The sequence below is a fragment of the Acinonyx jubatus genome, chromosome D2 (assembly GCF_027475565.1).
Source record: "Acinonyx jubatus isolate Ajub_Pintada_27869175 chromosome D2, VMU_Ajub_asm_v1.0, whole genome shotgun sequence".
NCBI classification, from domain to species: Eukaryota; Metazoa; Chordata; class Mammalia; order Carnivora; family Felidae; genus Acinonyx; species Acinonyx jubatus.
The window spans coordinates 1,292,252-1,307,812 of record NC_069393.1 but is presented as its reverse complement, the minus strand read 5'-3'; the positions used below and the strand labels follow the sequence as shown (position 1 = coordinate 1,307,812).

General features: G+C 51.6%; 1 protein-coding gene and 1 long non-coding RNA gene across 2 annotated transcripts in view; both read right to left on the bottom strand.

Moving 5' to 3' along the window:
- The window catches only part of GALNT2 (polypeptide N-acetylgalactosaminyltransferase 2), a 192,070-nt gene that overhangs the window by 122,651 nt on the left and 53,858 nt on the right, over nucleotides 1-15,561 (bottom strand). The window lies entirely within an intron of this gene.
- On the bottom strand, nucleotides 6,828-13,636 carry LOC128312668 (uncharacterized). Its single transcript, XR_008292250.1, has 4 exons — nucleotides 12,446-13,636; nucleotides 9,747-12,211; nucleotides 8,616-9,697; nucleotides 6,828-8,390 (listed from the first exon to the last, which is right to left on the bottom strand). It is a non-coding gene; the product is annotated as an uncharacterized LOC128312668 (long non-coding RNA).

Here is a 15,561-nt window from a genome sequence, read left to right as displayed (position 1 = left end):
CCCGGACTCGGTGACGCCACCCCCCACCCCCCACCCCCAATTCTCCAGACTCAGCCTCCATTTCTCCAACTCCACCCCTCCTTCCCGATCCCCTCAGAGAGACCCTCCTCATGGCCCACGTGCCTCGAGTCTGGCTCCTCGCTCCTCCCACACATGCTGCCAGGGGAATATCCCATGCACTTGCAGGGCCCTACGCGACTCTCATCTTCTGCCTTCTCACAGGTGCATTTCCAAGCACCCCCCCACCCCACCCCACCCCTGCCCCAAGCATCCGAAGCAACAGGAGCCACGCCAACTCCCTGACATGCCCTCACACTTCTTAGACAAGACCCCCTGCCCCACCCCAGCACGGACCACACCTCCGGCTCAGTCCCGATCACGCTGCACTGAAATCAAATGATTTGTTCGGGGTGCCTTTCCTTCCCCTAAAGACATCAGCCCCCTGACCGCAGGGTGGGCTCCCTGCTCTGACAGCCAGCGTGTGGTGCCCGCGCAGTGACAGGCGGCCCGGCAGTAAGGGCATTCCTGAGTGCTTCCCCAGCAAGCTTCCCAGGGCCACACCTGCCTCCCCCCAGCCTGGAAGGGAGAGACCCAACGGCCCGCACGCAACACTCAAACAGAAAAGGGAGAATATCTTTCTCGGAATGAGGACAGATTCCGAAACGTGATTGAATCATTAACCAAAAAACGCTGGAGGCGGAGGGGTGGTCGAGCTCTCGGCCCGGGGGGCTGGGGACGGGACTCGGGACCCTCCAGCCCTGCTCCTCAGGGCCCCGTAACCAGTCACATGTAAAGGGACGGGCAAGAATAACCAGTCGGCCTTTATCCGCTTCTCGTGTCCGACTCCAAAGAACAGAAGTCCGACGGCTGTCTTTTTAATTCCCGGCCCAGGAGGAACGAGGAAAAAGTGCTTATTTTTAGCCAAGCCAAAAAAACGTAAGCGTCCACAGATCAATAAGGAGCCAAGGCGAAGAGAGATATCTCACAAGAGATCAGAACTTCCAAGAGAACCCCCCTCCCCGGGCAGCACGGGAGATGTGTGCAGGGACCGCCTGAAGCAGCCTGGACAAGGCAGGGACCGTCCTCTCTCTTCTCTGGATAATTAATCTCAGGATGATGAAAGCGCCTGCCACAAGCTTCTCGAAAACACACACGCTTCCCAGAGGAGCTGGGCAAGTGGGTAAGGAAACGAGCAGTGTGAACTCCCGTTTTCTCCGTAATTAAGTTGTTTACAGAGACCTCATTTCACATGTGATCTTTCCCAGTCCAGACGGAACCACTGCCACCAAGAGGACAGCCGGTTCTCAGCGGGGTGTCCGAGCTGGGCCTGGAGACACCACTCGGCTTCCTCCTGTGCCCGCTGCTCGGAGGCGGGACCCAACACCCACACGGCCAAGCACACCAAGGGGGGTGGCTTTCAACACCAGCTATGAAGCGGAATTTTTTTTTTTTTAACGTTTACGTATTCATTTTTGAGGGAGATTGAGAGAGAGAGAGAGAGAGAGAGAGCGAGCCCAGGAGGGGCAGAGAGAGAGAGGGAGAAGGAGGATCCCGAGCAGGCTAAGAGCCAGATGTGGGGCTCGAACTCACGAACCGTGAGATTGTGCCCTGAGCCGGAGTCACAAGCTCAACCCACTGAGCCACCTAGGTGCCCCCCGGAATTTTTTAACACAGAGATGCCTAAGCCCCGGCTTCAGCAACTGAATAGCGGCATCCAAGCATCCCCAGGTGATCTGGCGGGCTGAGAGCCACTGACTCGGCTGCATTGCCTCACCCACCCACAAAGTGTTTCAAAAACAAAATACAAAGGGAACTGGATACTGGCTTCAAATACTAGACACACAGGGGGCCAGTGGTTTCCACGACAAGCCACCTTTCGAGGCCGAGGCCTGACCCAGAGGCTCCCAAGCCTTGGGTGCCCATGGCAGGGACTTAAAATGTGGATTTTGGTGCTTCTACCCTCAGGGATTCGGATTCAGAGGGTCTGGACTGAAATCGGCCTGCTCTCAAGCAACACAGGGGTACTCTGGGCAACGGTGGTCTGAGGGCAGTCTTGGTAGGAAGGTGGAAGAAGGGGGATAATGAGTGAGAAAGTCCGCGGACCTCATAGCAGAGCACATACCCTGGCCCGGGAGGGGCCGCCGGGGAGCTGCTGGGGCGCTCGGCCTCTGCTCCCCCTGCTTCTGCAGGTTATCAAGCAGGGAGGGTCCGACTTCTCTCAGAGAACTTTCCCGAAGGCCTGAGGAGAGATCCCTGAGGGTCGCCAGAGGCAAACTGCGTGGCCACCCTCCCTGCGATGTTTGGCAGCCATGATTTCAGAAATGCTCGCCATAACCTCTACGCCCATCAGCCACCATCTCTCGGGGGTTCTGGCACTGCCTGAAGGCAGCTCCTCCCCAGTCTTCCAGTCTCTTCCTGCCCTTGTGAGAATACAGACACAGGCCAGTGAGGCTTCCTTTGAAGTAGGCATCGAAGGCAGAAAAACAATGCCTGGGATTTGCTTGAAACTACAGTGGGGGGGGGGGGGGGGGGTGTGGGGGGGGAAGCACAAATAGGAAAAGACAAACCAAGCACAGCAAGATCCCCATGACTACTAACGGGGTGGTTGGCACACAGGAGTTCACTGCTTCCACTCCTGCAGGTTTTGCAAAATAAAAAAAAAAAAAAAACTGTTGAGAAAAATTACTAAAAGCCTGTATATTTATTACAATCAATAATCGTAATTCTAGTGGCAAGGAACAGAGGCCACATGGAAGCTACTAGATCTGTGGTCTTTTGGATATAGACAAGTGACCCCAATCGCCCTGACCTGGAGCTACCGCCCCCCCCCCAGTAATCATTAACACTCCCCAAGCACCCTGGACCCTAAATTGCACAGTCCCTCTAGACACAGGGAACAATGAGCCTGTAATAACAGGGTTGGCTCTTTGAAACGCAGCCCCAAAGCAGCAGAGTAACATTTACTCCCCTGACCTGCTCTACATCATGATCTAGGTCAAAATACTGACCCAGATCTGCTTTCACACACCTCCTCGCTATAGACACCAGGCTGTAAAGCGTTCACGACTGGGTGATGCTTTTGGAAGCTGAGTGTATTTCAGCAGACTTCAGACGCATGGTTGTGTTCAAAAGGGTGCTATTTTAAAACTGATTAAGATTCAAAGGTTAGCAATTAAAGCCATTAAAAACAAAACTCCTCGTATCTGACAAATGCCCAAATGACAGGAGGAACATCATCTGGGAGAAACAAAATGAGCTATTTAACGCCGATCGCGGTGACAGTCAAATGCTGCCCGAAAGAAACGTCAACAAACAGCTGTTACAGCTGGAAAGCCTGGCCGTCTTATGAATGTCACCCACTTGGTGTCACAGATAAAGACAGGCCCAACCCCCTCTGAATTATCAGAGCAGCAACAGAGGCCTGGGAAAACCAGGGGCTTCAATAAGGGCGTGGGACTGACATTTTCCCAGGCGAAAAACAATATGCTGCATAAAGCCAAGAAAAAAAAAAAAGTGTTCAGGGGCAGTCAGATGATCCCTTTCTCCTTGGTCCCTTCTGCATCTGTCACGTCTCTTTACAGAGCAACAGCGGCATTCACAGAAAAGGCAGCTGGTCTCCGAGGTGGGTTCCTCCCGGAATGTCAGGGTCACCTGCAGGGTGGGAGCCGGCACAGTGTGCTAACGCGCCCACCTGCGCACACCCACGCTGCTGCCCCTCCCGTTTCCCCGAACGATCCAGTTTCTGGGTTTCATTCCCGCGGCCGCTGTAAGCGGTGGACAGATGGACAGAGTGCCCCGTTCATCTCTTGCCAGAAAACAACTACTCGCGCCACAGAGCCAGTCAGATGGTGTCTTCCCTGGGGTGCTCAGATGTGGACGCCGAGAGCCAGAGAGTAGGGACCCTGTCCAGGTCGCGATGCCCACTGGTGACCGGGCAGAGAGTGCCCCAGGGCCCTGATTCCTAGAGTCCACTGCTAGAAAGGACTCCTGGGTCCTGCCTCTGGGGTCAGGCTCCAGGAACCCCAGAAGCCAAGCCGATCAAGTACCATCCCCTCTGCCAGCTGCTCACCCAAAGTCAGCCCTCCAGCCCACTCCTCAAAGACCAGCTGGGCCCAGGGGCTGACCTGCTTACACACTGGGGGGCTCTCAGTGGTAGCCAGTGCAAGGACCCGGTGGGGTGGGGGGACTCCCCACCTTTTCCTGGTATGGATACAGGCCAATCCCCGCTTTGGGTTTAAAATGAACATTAGAATAATAGAAGTGAGTATTCAGGGGAAAGGAAGGAAGGAAGGAAGGAAGGAAGGAAGGAAGGAAGGAAGGAAGGAAGGAAGGAAGGAAGGAAGGAAGGAAAAGGAAGGAAGGAAGGAAGGAAGGAAGGAAGGAAGGAAGGAAGGAAGGAAGGAAGGAAGGAAGAAAAACCCACGAAAACCAGCCTACCCAGGCACCTGGGTAAGGCAGGGGGCTGAGAAGTACCCAGAGAGCATTTAGCAAATAAACAATGTATTTTATTAAGGAACTGAACAGAACGGGCAATGCCCAGTTTATAAAAGACTCCCCAGCAGCCTGGCCTGTCTTCACACTGCATCTCCACCTCGTCTTCCCCACCCTCCCCTGTCCCTGCAGGGGGGCGGGTGGAGGTTCTTGATCCTGAAACGGCCCAGCCCTTTGGACTGACACAAGCACCAAGTGCGATGATTTTTCAAGTTCCAAATTATCAACTCACAGAAAACTAAAAAAACAATTGTTTTAACGTTTATTTATTTTCGAGAGACAGAGCGACAGAGCATGAAGGGGAGAGGGGTGGAGAGAGAGGGAGACACAGAATTCAGAGCGGGCTCCAGGCCCTGAGCTGTCAGCGCAGAGCCCGACACGGGGCTTGAACTCATGAACTGTGAGATCATGACCTGGGCCCAAGGTGGACGCTTAACCGGCTGGGCCACCCAGGCGCCCCCCTAAAAATGTTTTATAGTCCCTTTGAAATCACTTGCCAAAAACCAGGAGGCAGCCCGTGAGGACGCCAGGAAATAGAAGAAAGAGAAGACTTTTCCCATCCCCCCTCCTGACGTGGCCCCATGGTGACTCTGGTGCCGCCCCTGACCTTCAGCAGGTGTCCCTGAGGAAGGGCGTGTGTGGCTGTAGTCAGGGTCTCGCCTCAGCTCCCCTAGCCACAAACACACTTGGCACGAATCGCTCAGCCAGGCTTGTGGAGAATTTCCTAGGCTCTGTGTTCTTTACACGTGTCACCTCCTTTAACTCTCTTAGCTGCCCGAGGTCAAGAAGCCAAGTAAGCCCATCCGAAAACACATTAAATACATAAAAACAGAAAACAACCAGTGCTGGCCAGGATGCGGAGAAATCAGAACCCTTGTGCGCTATTGGTGGGAAGGCGAAAGGGCGCAGCCACTGGGGAAAACTGTATGGAGGTTCCTCATAAAATTAGGTAAAAGCGGAATTACCCTACGACCCAGCAATCCCACTTCTGAGCACAGACCCAAAGCAACGGAAAGCAGCGACTTGAACAGACACACGCAGACCCGTGGTCACGGCAGCTTCTTCCCAAGAGCCGAATGGTGGAAGCAACGCCGAGCGTCCATCTGCAGGTGAACGGATAAACCAATCCTGATACGTACGTACGATGAAATACTACTCAGCCTTAAAAGGGAGACCGATTCTGGCCCAGGCCACGACGCAGAAGAACCCTCGGGACATTACGCACGTGACGCAGGCCAGTCATAAAAGGGCGAATACTGCGTGACTCCACTCGTATGAGGTACCCAACAGCAGTCAAATTCACAGAGACAGGAAGTGGCCTGATGGGGGCTGGGCGCTGGGGGAGGCGGAGGGGGGAATGAACGGGAGTCAGTGTTGAATGGGTTCAGAATCGTGGTTGGGGGAAGGTGAAAACGTTCTGGAGGTGGACGGTGGCGAGGGACACACGACAGCGTGAATGTTCTTAATGCCACTCCACTGCACACTTAAAAAATGGTTACGTGGAAATTTTTATGTTATACATATTTTACTACAATTAAAAAAAAAAATTCATTTTTTAAGCCAAGTAAGGAGCACAGCCAGCATCTGAGGCCGGCGTCTGGACTCGGAGCCTGTGGCTATCTTAAATGATGGGTAAGGCTCCTTCTTTCAGTGGTAATATTAAGACTCACTCTTGAAAATAGGGTGAACATTTCTGAAATAGATCAGCTCCCACCGCTCTCCCGTAGGGTGACTGAATTCATATGTGGAAAAAAAAACAAAAAAAAAAAAAAACAAAACGTCATCTGTTTTCATGTTTTTAAGAATCTTTATCACTGGCTATGCATTCTTATTCAGTTTGCGGGTTATTCCCGAAACACACACCTTTGTAAGGAATGCTGATGTTTTCCCACGAAGGCACAAAACCAGAGAAATAAGGATACAGCTCTTCCCAAACCACAAAGGATCTGGGAAAGCAGAAGTCTTGTTTTTAATTCCCTTTAACACCATTGTTCGGTAATCAGAGAGGAGAACCTCCACATAAATTTAAATACTGTGCAAATGGGTTGTATAAAGGCACACGCTACGGGCATCACCTTATTTTGCGTTATGCTAAACGATTCAGACAATTCATTTACCAGGGAGATACACACAAGCCTCTCCCTGAGGAAAAAGGGAAGGGGGGGCTGGGGAGGAGGGTTTGTAAACAAGATGATATCTAAACACTGACACAGACAGAATCAGGCGTAGGAGGGGAAAGGATGAAACTGTAATACATTTGCAAAAAAGCCTCCCGCGGTGGAAGTTAGCCACTCTAGGAAAAGCAGACACAGACGGATGCACCTGTCATCAGAAGAACGCACAGGGAGAAGAAAAAGCACTCGGGCTTCCACACTGAAACCATGACTCTTCCGATCTACCAGTCAGACCTTGGTGTGTCGAAACTTTCTAAATATAAAATATGTCCACGCTTAAATTTCACCTAATTTCCTCCTGCAAATATAAAATTTCCTAAGTTCTCCTCTCAATTTCCGAAATGTCCTCATTTAAACATATAAACTCAGAGAAAGGGAGTCTGTTTTAGAAAGCAAGGAAAGGGAAGCTTAGAGATGTGGTAACTGCCAGCGGTCGATGGTCAAGAGTGGCTAGAAAAAGCCAGAAGCTTCTACTGGTCTCAGAAGACTGTAACTCCCTGAAGGCGCTCTCCGCCTCGGTCCCCAGCAGGTGCTTGGGCATCAACGGGTGAAGCAGGAGGGCGGGGAGCTGCAGACAATGACCCGCGAGGTCACTTTTTTTCTATCAAGCTGTGCTGGGACAAAACCCAAGGAGAAAAAGGTAAAAGGGATGGGTGAGAGAGATCAGGATGAGGCACAGCTCCCTGTAAAAGAAATCACAACTTAAAAGCTAGGGAATAACCACAACATCGAAAGACTTGGAAGGAAACCTTTTTCTCCAAGTCAATGGAAATCCAAGAAGGGTGCGTTCCAACGTTCGGTAACGAAGCAAAATAAAAGCGACGCCACATACAATGGCAATCCTGTGCCACATCCTACTTTATCTCTATTCTCCCTTCTTTTCAGTGTGTCCAGTTAACTCGAGCTGGGCACATCCAGAGAGCCCAGCAGACCCCATGGGGGTGGCAGGTGAGGGAGTGTGTAGCAGCGGGCCCCCACCCCGGAGCCAGGAGAATTCAAATGACGGCAAGACCCTTCCGCAAAGAAGCCAGTGATTCACGTCCACTCCTCAGCCTTGGAAGAGAAAGAAAGAGATGCTCCCCTCGCGGCTAGAACAGCCTCGGGCCGGCGGCCCAGCTGAAGGTCACCAGCAAGCGGCCTTTCGGGTGGCGGCAGGTGAGGAGGCGCAAGGCCCAGCCTCCGCGCCTGATCACGCGCACTGCTGGGAGACAGCGCTGAGCACAGTATGAGTCAGAAATGGACTTGGCTCCCGGCGACATCCTCCTGCTGCGTCTGCCATGCAGCACAGGCCCAGCCTACACTCCGTTCCACGATGGGGCCCACGTGACTCCTCTCCACAAAGCACCTGTGCCTTCTGGCACCCATTCATGCTGGAGTTAGGGATACCATCTGGCTCCACCCAGTCAACCCTGGAGAAGCCCCCTTGCTCCCCTCAGGAAACGGGTATTAAACAGAAGCTCCTGGTGGGGAAGGATCCGCCTTTGTCTCAACAAAATGGTCTCTCCGTGGGGGCGCCCTGGAGGCTCAGTCAGGTAAGCGTCCGACTCTTGATTCAGGCTCAGGTCACGATCCCACGGTCTGTGAGTTCGAGCCCCACGTCGGGCTCTGCACTGACAGTGCAGAGCTTGCTTGGGATTCTCTCTCTTGCCCTCTCTCTCTGCTCCTCCCCTACTTGTGCTCTCTCAAAATAAATCAAGAAGCTTAAAAAATAAATCAATATGGTGGCTCAGTCGGTTAAGCGTCCGACTTCAGCCAGGTCACAATCTCGCGGTCCGTGAGTTCAAGCCCCGCGTCAGGCTCTGGGCTGATGGCTCAGAGCCTGGAGCCTGTTTCGGATTCTGTGTCTCCCTCTCTCTGACCCTTCCCCGTTCAGGCTCTGTCTCTCTCTGTTTCAAAAATAAATAAACGTTAAAAAAATCAATCAATCAATCAATCAATAAATCAATAAACTTTAAAAAAAAAAAAAGGGTCTCTTAATGTAGGGACAACCCACCGACCACTGGAAGCTGCTGTCATGCCCAGGCCCCCGTCTATCTGACTCACTTCCCCGTGCACGAAGCCTGATGATGAAGGAAGCCAGGTCAAGAGCTGGGCTAGGCTGTGGGAAAAGCAAGCCGATCTCAGCTCTCAGGTCGAGGATGTTCTTGCTGAATGACCGTGGACTAGATAAATGACATTTTACTTTCCTGGAAAATGGCATTACCAGAATCTCCTCCCTCTTGCCCCTCTCCAAGTCCTGTAAGGCTACAGACAAGCAGTGGTTGGAAGCGTCTAATAATAGCATCAAAGCAGAACACTGCCTCCAGGATTTCTCAAGTTACCCTGTCACGCCTGGTGCTCCAGAAGCAAAGCCCTAGACATTGGCGATCTGAAGAAAACACCTTCCTCTTTAGGGCTGAATGTACTGTGACAGGGAAGGTTGTGGGTCTGGGTCAGCAGGAGGTCAGGAGGCCGCTCTGTGCTAGAAATCACAGCCGGAAGAGAACACGAGACAGGCCTTACGGACTTCACTGTATTTGGAAATGCGAGGCTAAATGTCAAAAGTACGGTTCACCGACTCGGGCCACAGGGTAGGGACCTTAACTCTCTCTCGGGAGCTCTGTGCCGGGGTCATCTGTAGACAGCTGGCAGCCAGACCCAGCGGCTCGAGGGGACGCTGGACAGAGAGACGAGAAGGAACATGGTATCGATGGAGTGTCTACGATGCGCCCAAGAAACGCTGCCAGGGTTTTACACACATCAGCTCATTTCACTCTCTTGACAAGGCTCCAGGAAACATCCTTTTCACCCTTATTTGTTAGAAGAAAAAAACCGAGGACTGCAAAGATGGCACGGGTCTCAGACCCCTCAGACGATAAACGGCAGACACAGAATTCAAATTCAAAGCCAGACCGTGGAGGGTCCTCCCCGCCCCCCGCCCCCCAATCTCTGCAAGGGGACAGGATGAAGGGCCGACTTCCCCCTACAAGGCAGAGGCTGACGACTTCTGTGGCTTACACCGGACAATTCAAAGAAAGACCGGAGGAAGACACCTGGGCCGAACTCAGTTTCTCGGTCAGCACGGTGGAAATTTGGAGACACCCGGGCCGAACTCAGAGTTCGGAATTCGGAGACTAGCGTCTTCTCCGAGAAAAGCATCACAACGTGAAGTTACAGAGACGAAACACAAGCCTCAGGAATCGGCGCGAGAGGAAAATTCCGTATTGGAGGAAAAACTGTAGGTGTCTCAGTGACTGCCTTCCTCTGTGGCCCTTACAGGTGCACCCAAAATCCACGCTGGCACCTCAGGCTTGCATTTCCAACTCTCCCCCCTCAGCAGAGTCAGGCCCACACATCGAATGTCACCTGCTCAAAGATGCATGGTCTTTCCCATCGCGACGTCTCTGAAATGGAGAGGCGCCCTAAAACCGATGGCGGAACACGCTGGTCACAGCTTTCTTTTCTCTTAGGGGTAACGAAATAAATGATGGCGCCTCTTACAATCCATAGCGCCTAAGGGTGAATTTTTGTTTTGTTTTGTTTCGTTTTTCTAAGATTGAGTTTAACGTTAGAACGCTTTGAAGTTCTGTAACATTTCATCGTTTAACATTTAGATGATTCAAAACACTCTAAAGTGTCTCGTTGGAGCTTCGCAAGAGGTAGTAAGCCAGATAGGTTTTTTTTTAATTCCCATTCTTCTTTACTTAAATAAAAATGGAGAAACCGAGGCAGACCGCTCGGTGATTTGCTCAAGCAAGCGGCAATACCAAGCCTGGGCTTGAATCTTCCTCAAGCTGGGCCCGAGGGGAGGAGCCTGGAAGTCAAGTGCAGAGGACAAAGGTCAGGATGCCCTGACGCCCTGGGAACTCACTGTGTTCTTCCCCAGCCCCGCCATACCTCTCCCTCCGGTAGCGAGAAGGGTGAAGGTTCCAACCAAGAGAGGTCCCTTGAGCGGATGTGCGGGGGAAGAGCTTTATCAATACAGATCATCACTGGCGTCAAAAGAGGCTGAGCCAAGGCAGCTAGTCCTCCCCACCCATCCTGGGACTCCTTCCACCTGGCCCCAACCCAGAAGGAGGGCAGGACAAAAGAGGGACACTTAGAAGCTGCTCCCCTGGAAACGAAGAAATAGTGACTGGCTGTGGAGCCTGGATCACTGGTTAGCTTCCTGCAGGGGAGGGGGAAATCAACTCACTTTCACTTCTCAAAAATACTCAAAAAAAGGGGCACTGAGGTGGCTCAGAGGGTTAAGCATCTGACTCTTGATCTCGGCTCAAGTCTTGATCTCAGGGTTGTGAGTTCAAGCCCCTCATTGGGCTCCGTGCTGGGCACGAAGCCTACTTAGAAAAAATAATAAGTATAGGGGCACCTGGGTGGCTCAGCTGGTTAAGCCTTCAACTTGATTTCAGCTCAAGTCGTGATCTCACGGTTCATGAGTTTGAGCCCCGCATCGGGCTCTGTGCTGACAGTGCAAAGCCTGCTTGAGATTCTTTCTCTGCCCCTCCCCTGCTCACGCACATTCTCTCTCTCTCGAAAATAAACAAACATGTAAAAATAAATAAATAAATGCATACGTACATACTTGGGGCACGTGGGTGGCTCAGGTGGTCGAGCATCTGACTTCGGCTCGGGTCATGAGCTCATGGTTCCTGAGTTCGAACCCCACATCGGGCTCTCTGCTGTCAGTGCAGAGGCCACATCAGATCCTCTGTCCCCCTCTCTCTTTGCCCCTCCCCTGCCCATGCTCTCATTCTCTCAAAAATAAATATATAAATTTAAAAAATAAAAAAAATTTAAATACCAAATAAATTCAGATAAAGAGTTAAACACAGAAATCAAGCCAACACGCCAAACACCAGAGTAATATGTAAGTAAATATTTATCTGAGTTCTAGATGAGAAGAGCATTTCTGAGGTTAAAATCAATGGAAGAAACCATGGAGGAAAAGACTGGGAATCTGCATATAGCAATGTCTCCCTGTTTAAAAAAGAAAAGAAAAAAGGGGAAAATACTACCCCTAGAAAGAGACAAAGGGATGTAATCTGTAACCTCTATTACAAGGCGCATACAAAGCGATGGGAAAAAAACGGGCTACAGAATCAGTTAATACACGCGGGAAGCTGTTCAATTCAATAGAATTCAAGTATTGAAAATGGCAATGTCTGTCTCCCCTAGGCTACAAACAAAGACTCTATTTGCAAACGTTAACATTTCCATTGGCAAAGGTATAAAAGAGGCTTCTGGTCCAAGTATAGACTGGTTCGACCTTTCTGGAAAGGAGCGGACAACACCTATCAAAAGCCTTAGAAAGGTTCGAAAGTCTCTGACCCCATAATTCCACTCCCAGGAATTTATTTGAAGGAAACGGTGAAAAATGCAGCCAAGGTTTGTGTAAAAATGTGTTCGTTGTTAAGTTAAATGACCAGCAGGGAACGAGCCAGGTAGACATATCCATGCAATCTTAATAAAAAAAAAAAAAACTTGTCAGATCATGTAAAAACACTTACGAGGTAGGGTTAAAATTTTCAAGCGAGGGGGAGAAAAAAAAGGGAATAGGTTATTATTACCTCTAGCATATTTTTTTTAATTTTTTTTAACGTTTATTTATTTTTGGGACAGAGAGAGACAGAGCATGAATGGGGGAGGGGCAGAGAGAGAGGGAGACACAGAATCGGAAGCAGGCTCCAGGCTCTGAGCCATCAGCCCAGAGCCTGACACGGGGCTCGAACTCACGGACCGCGAGATCGTGACCTGAGCTGAAGTCGGACGCCCAACCGACTGAGCCACCCAGGCGCCCCAACCTCTAGTATATTAAGAAAAAAGAAAATCAAGCTTAGAGGGAATCATGGCCATGGTGCTTATACCTATGGATGATGTATTACTCCTTTCCGCTTCCCATGGTCTTCTGGAGTTTTATCATTAACGTGTGGCCATTCTATAATGGGGGAGGGGGTGTAAGCACCCTCTGACCCCACGCTCAAGAAACACAATTCCAGAGCAAAGGGAGGCCGGCACAACAGCTACTAGAATATTCCTAGAGGTATTCAGAAAGAAGAGAAACATCTAATACAGCAGGCCTTTATGCTGCAACAAAATGCTCAAAGCGTGTTTTTTTTAAATTTTTTTTTCTTTAACATTTATTTATTATCGAGGGACAGAGAGACACAGAGCGTGAGCAGGGGAGAGGTAGAGAGTGGGGGAGACACAGAATCCGAAGCAGGCTCCAGGCTCCGAGCTGTCAGCCCAGAGCCCGACGCGGGGCTCAGACTCACAAACTGTGAGATCATGACCTGAGCCGAAGTCGGTTGCTTAACCAACTGAGCCACCCAGGCGTCCCTCAAAGCGTGTTTTTAATCACCCGTTTAATTCTTTCAACCACTGGCTTGTACAGGATTCAGGAAACGTACGAAAATTGCCCGTTTTCATTGGAACGTTGTCGTCCCGTACTTCTTTTTTCTCCAAGTCAGCTCCAAGACAGTTTGCAGGTCACCGTGGCTCACTGTGGTGGTCCCTTCCTTAAGCCTCCTAATTTCATATTTACCAGCGAGACCCAACCCTGAGACAAAACCAGAGGAGGGGGCCGGGCAAGCTGACAGACAACTCTGCTGTCTGTCCCACGGACCCCCTGGGGGGTCAGGCAGAAGGGGCCCAGGACGCAGAGGCCCCACAGGCTTTCCGGGCAATCCATGTAAACCAGGTACCCACGCCACAGGCCCAGCCAGATGGCCACCAAACCCCTCCTAGGAAAGGAGTCGAGGATGTTCTTTCCCCAGAAATCTGGTGAGCTGGTGGGTTCCTGGGTCAGAGGTCCTGACGTCCCCATCTCTGCCATACAAACCGGCTCAGAAGACGGTTACCCCAGGGACCCTACACCTGGACCAGCCAAGTCCCTGCGTTCCTAGATCTCTGGGGCTCACCCCCCATGTTTCCACTCCCATGAGAAACAGAAAACAGAAAGCAGTCGGGTGTGGAGGGAGCGTGGGGCTGGCCCCCCTCCCTGCTGCCTCGGCCCCGATCCACCCAGAGCTCATCCTCCCCCCCCCCGCCCAAGGTCCACCCATCCCCCCAGCTGCCATCCTGACCCAGTTTGCTGCTTTGCTGGTGGCCCACAAACTCATTAAAGCGATTTAGCCATCATCAGCCAAGCGTGACTGAACACACGGAGCTGTCTCAGAGACTATCAAACCTGTCTAAGTGGAAATTCCAGACACTCTGCAGGGCACAGCAGGCAGGGGCTCCCTGCCCTGCTTGGGCAAGGAGACAGGGTCAGCGGAGGCCCCAGCGGGCTCCAGATACAGCGTGGCTGGTGCCGGCTGGCTCCCCCCTGAGCCCCAAACTGCCTCTATGTGCAACCGGTGTTCCTTTAGGCAACCCAGCCAACAGCGGGGGTAAACACAGGGCTCCTACCCCTCCCAGCTGGGCTCCCAGCACAGTGGAGCCTCTGCGTAAGTTAGCGAGAGCGCGCACAGCAGCATCTAGAAAGGAGCATTTAATGAGTGCTTTCCAACTGCCAGACCCCGTGTTAAGTGCTTTTCCAAAGCCACTTAATTTACCTAACAAGGAAAGCAATAGTGGCCTCTGCTCCGCGCTGACAGTAACTACAACGGACGGAGAGATCACACACAAAGGGAACACCGCTCTGGTGGAAGGAACTTCTCAAAATCCTAACATGTGAAGGATCTGGAGAGGATTCTTGCACTTGCGGGTGGTAAGAGAAGGTGGTAGGAGAGTAGTTTTCAAATATTTGGGAGATTTTCAGGTGCAAGACGTGGGAGGGCCAGGAAGTTCCAAATTGGTGGATGTCAACTAACCGGAAGTTTCAGAGGCACAGAGGACTTCGGGGGCTGTCTACCCGACCCCCGCACTTCACCAATCAGGAAAATGAGGTGGCCCAGACCTTTCTGCATGGCTCAGACAACATCCTGAGGCTGCTGGGCTGCCTGCTCAGAGTGTACCAGCAGGAAGGTGGTGCCCGTCCTCAGGGATGCTGCAGAGGAAGCATCTGGACCAGACCAACTGTGGTCCCTTTCAGTTCTAAGACTCTGACGCCAAGTGAATTGCAGGACGCAGGCACCTTTTCAGGACCAGGGCGCGTGGCCACTCCTGAAGGACACTCGGGTATCCTGTCTGTCCTGTCTCCTCTCAAAAGGTTCCGATTTGTGGATTTTCTCCCCAAATAGCACACGGGCTATAGGATAGGAAAGACAGAAGTATTAAGAAATAGCAAAATTCACAGCCTATCTGCAGTCAGAATTTGGCTTTAAATCCTGGCAACATGATCTATTTTGAGCATGAGACAAGTTTGCTAATTCCTAATGAGCCAGATTAGAAACAGACTACAAACGAACAGCACACTCATCACAAAAGTATGAGAGTACCCAAAATACACCGCATTACTTATGCACCGCTAACAGCGGCATGTGGCCACCGAGCAAAAACAGTGTCACAGTGCTGCAGGAAGAAAGGGCTTGCGGAAGTATGACAGATCATCCAGAAAATCCTCTCTGCCGACTCTTAAGTATCCAGAACACGCCGGGCTGAGCTGCCCCGAAGGATGCTGAGGCGCAGGAAGTCCCGGACGGGGCAAGCACAAGATGCTCTGGGACAGAGTTTATAGGGGCGCTGACCCAGATTTGGAAAGACAGAGGTTCGAGAAGCCTCTTCTCGGCTGGGCCCTTCACGGAAGGGGGCTCTGGCACAGGCGAGGGGGAATTTCAGGAGAACGGGGGTCTGGGACGCAGAAGGGGCTGGGAGATGCTTCCCTGTCCCAAACTCAGGTCCTCTGACCATTCAGGCAAGACACATCCAGAAAAGAGAAAGGTCTCACGTGGATGCCCCAAAGTCCCTTCTCTAAGATAGTTCCTGCTTTTCTCTGTCCCCTCCCCACCTGAGAAGCGGTGAGTCTACAGAGACAAAC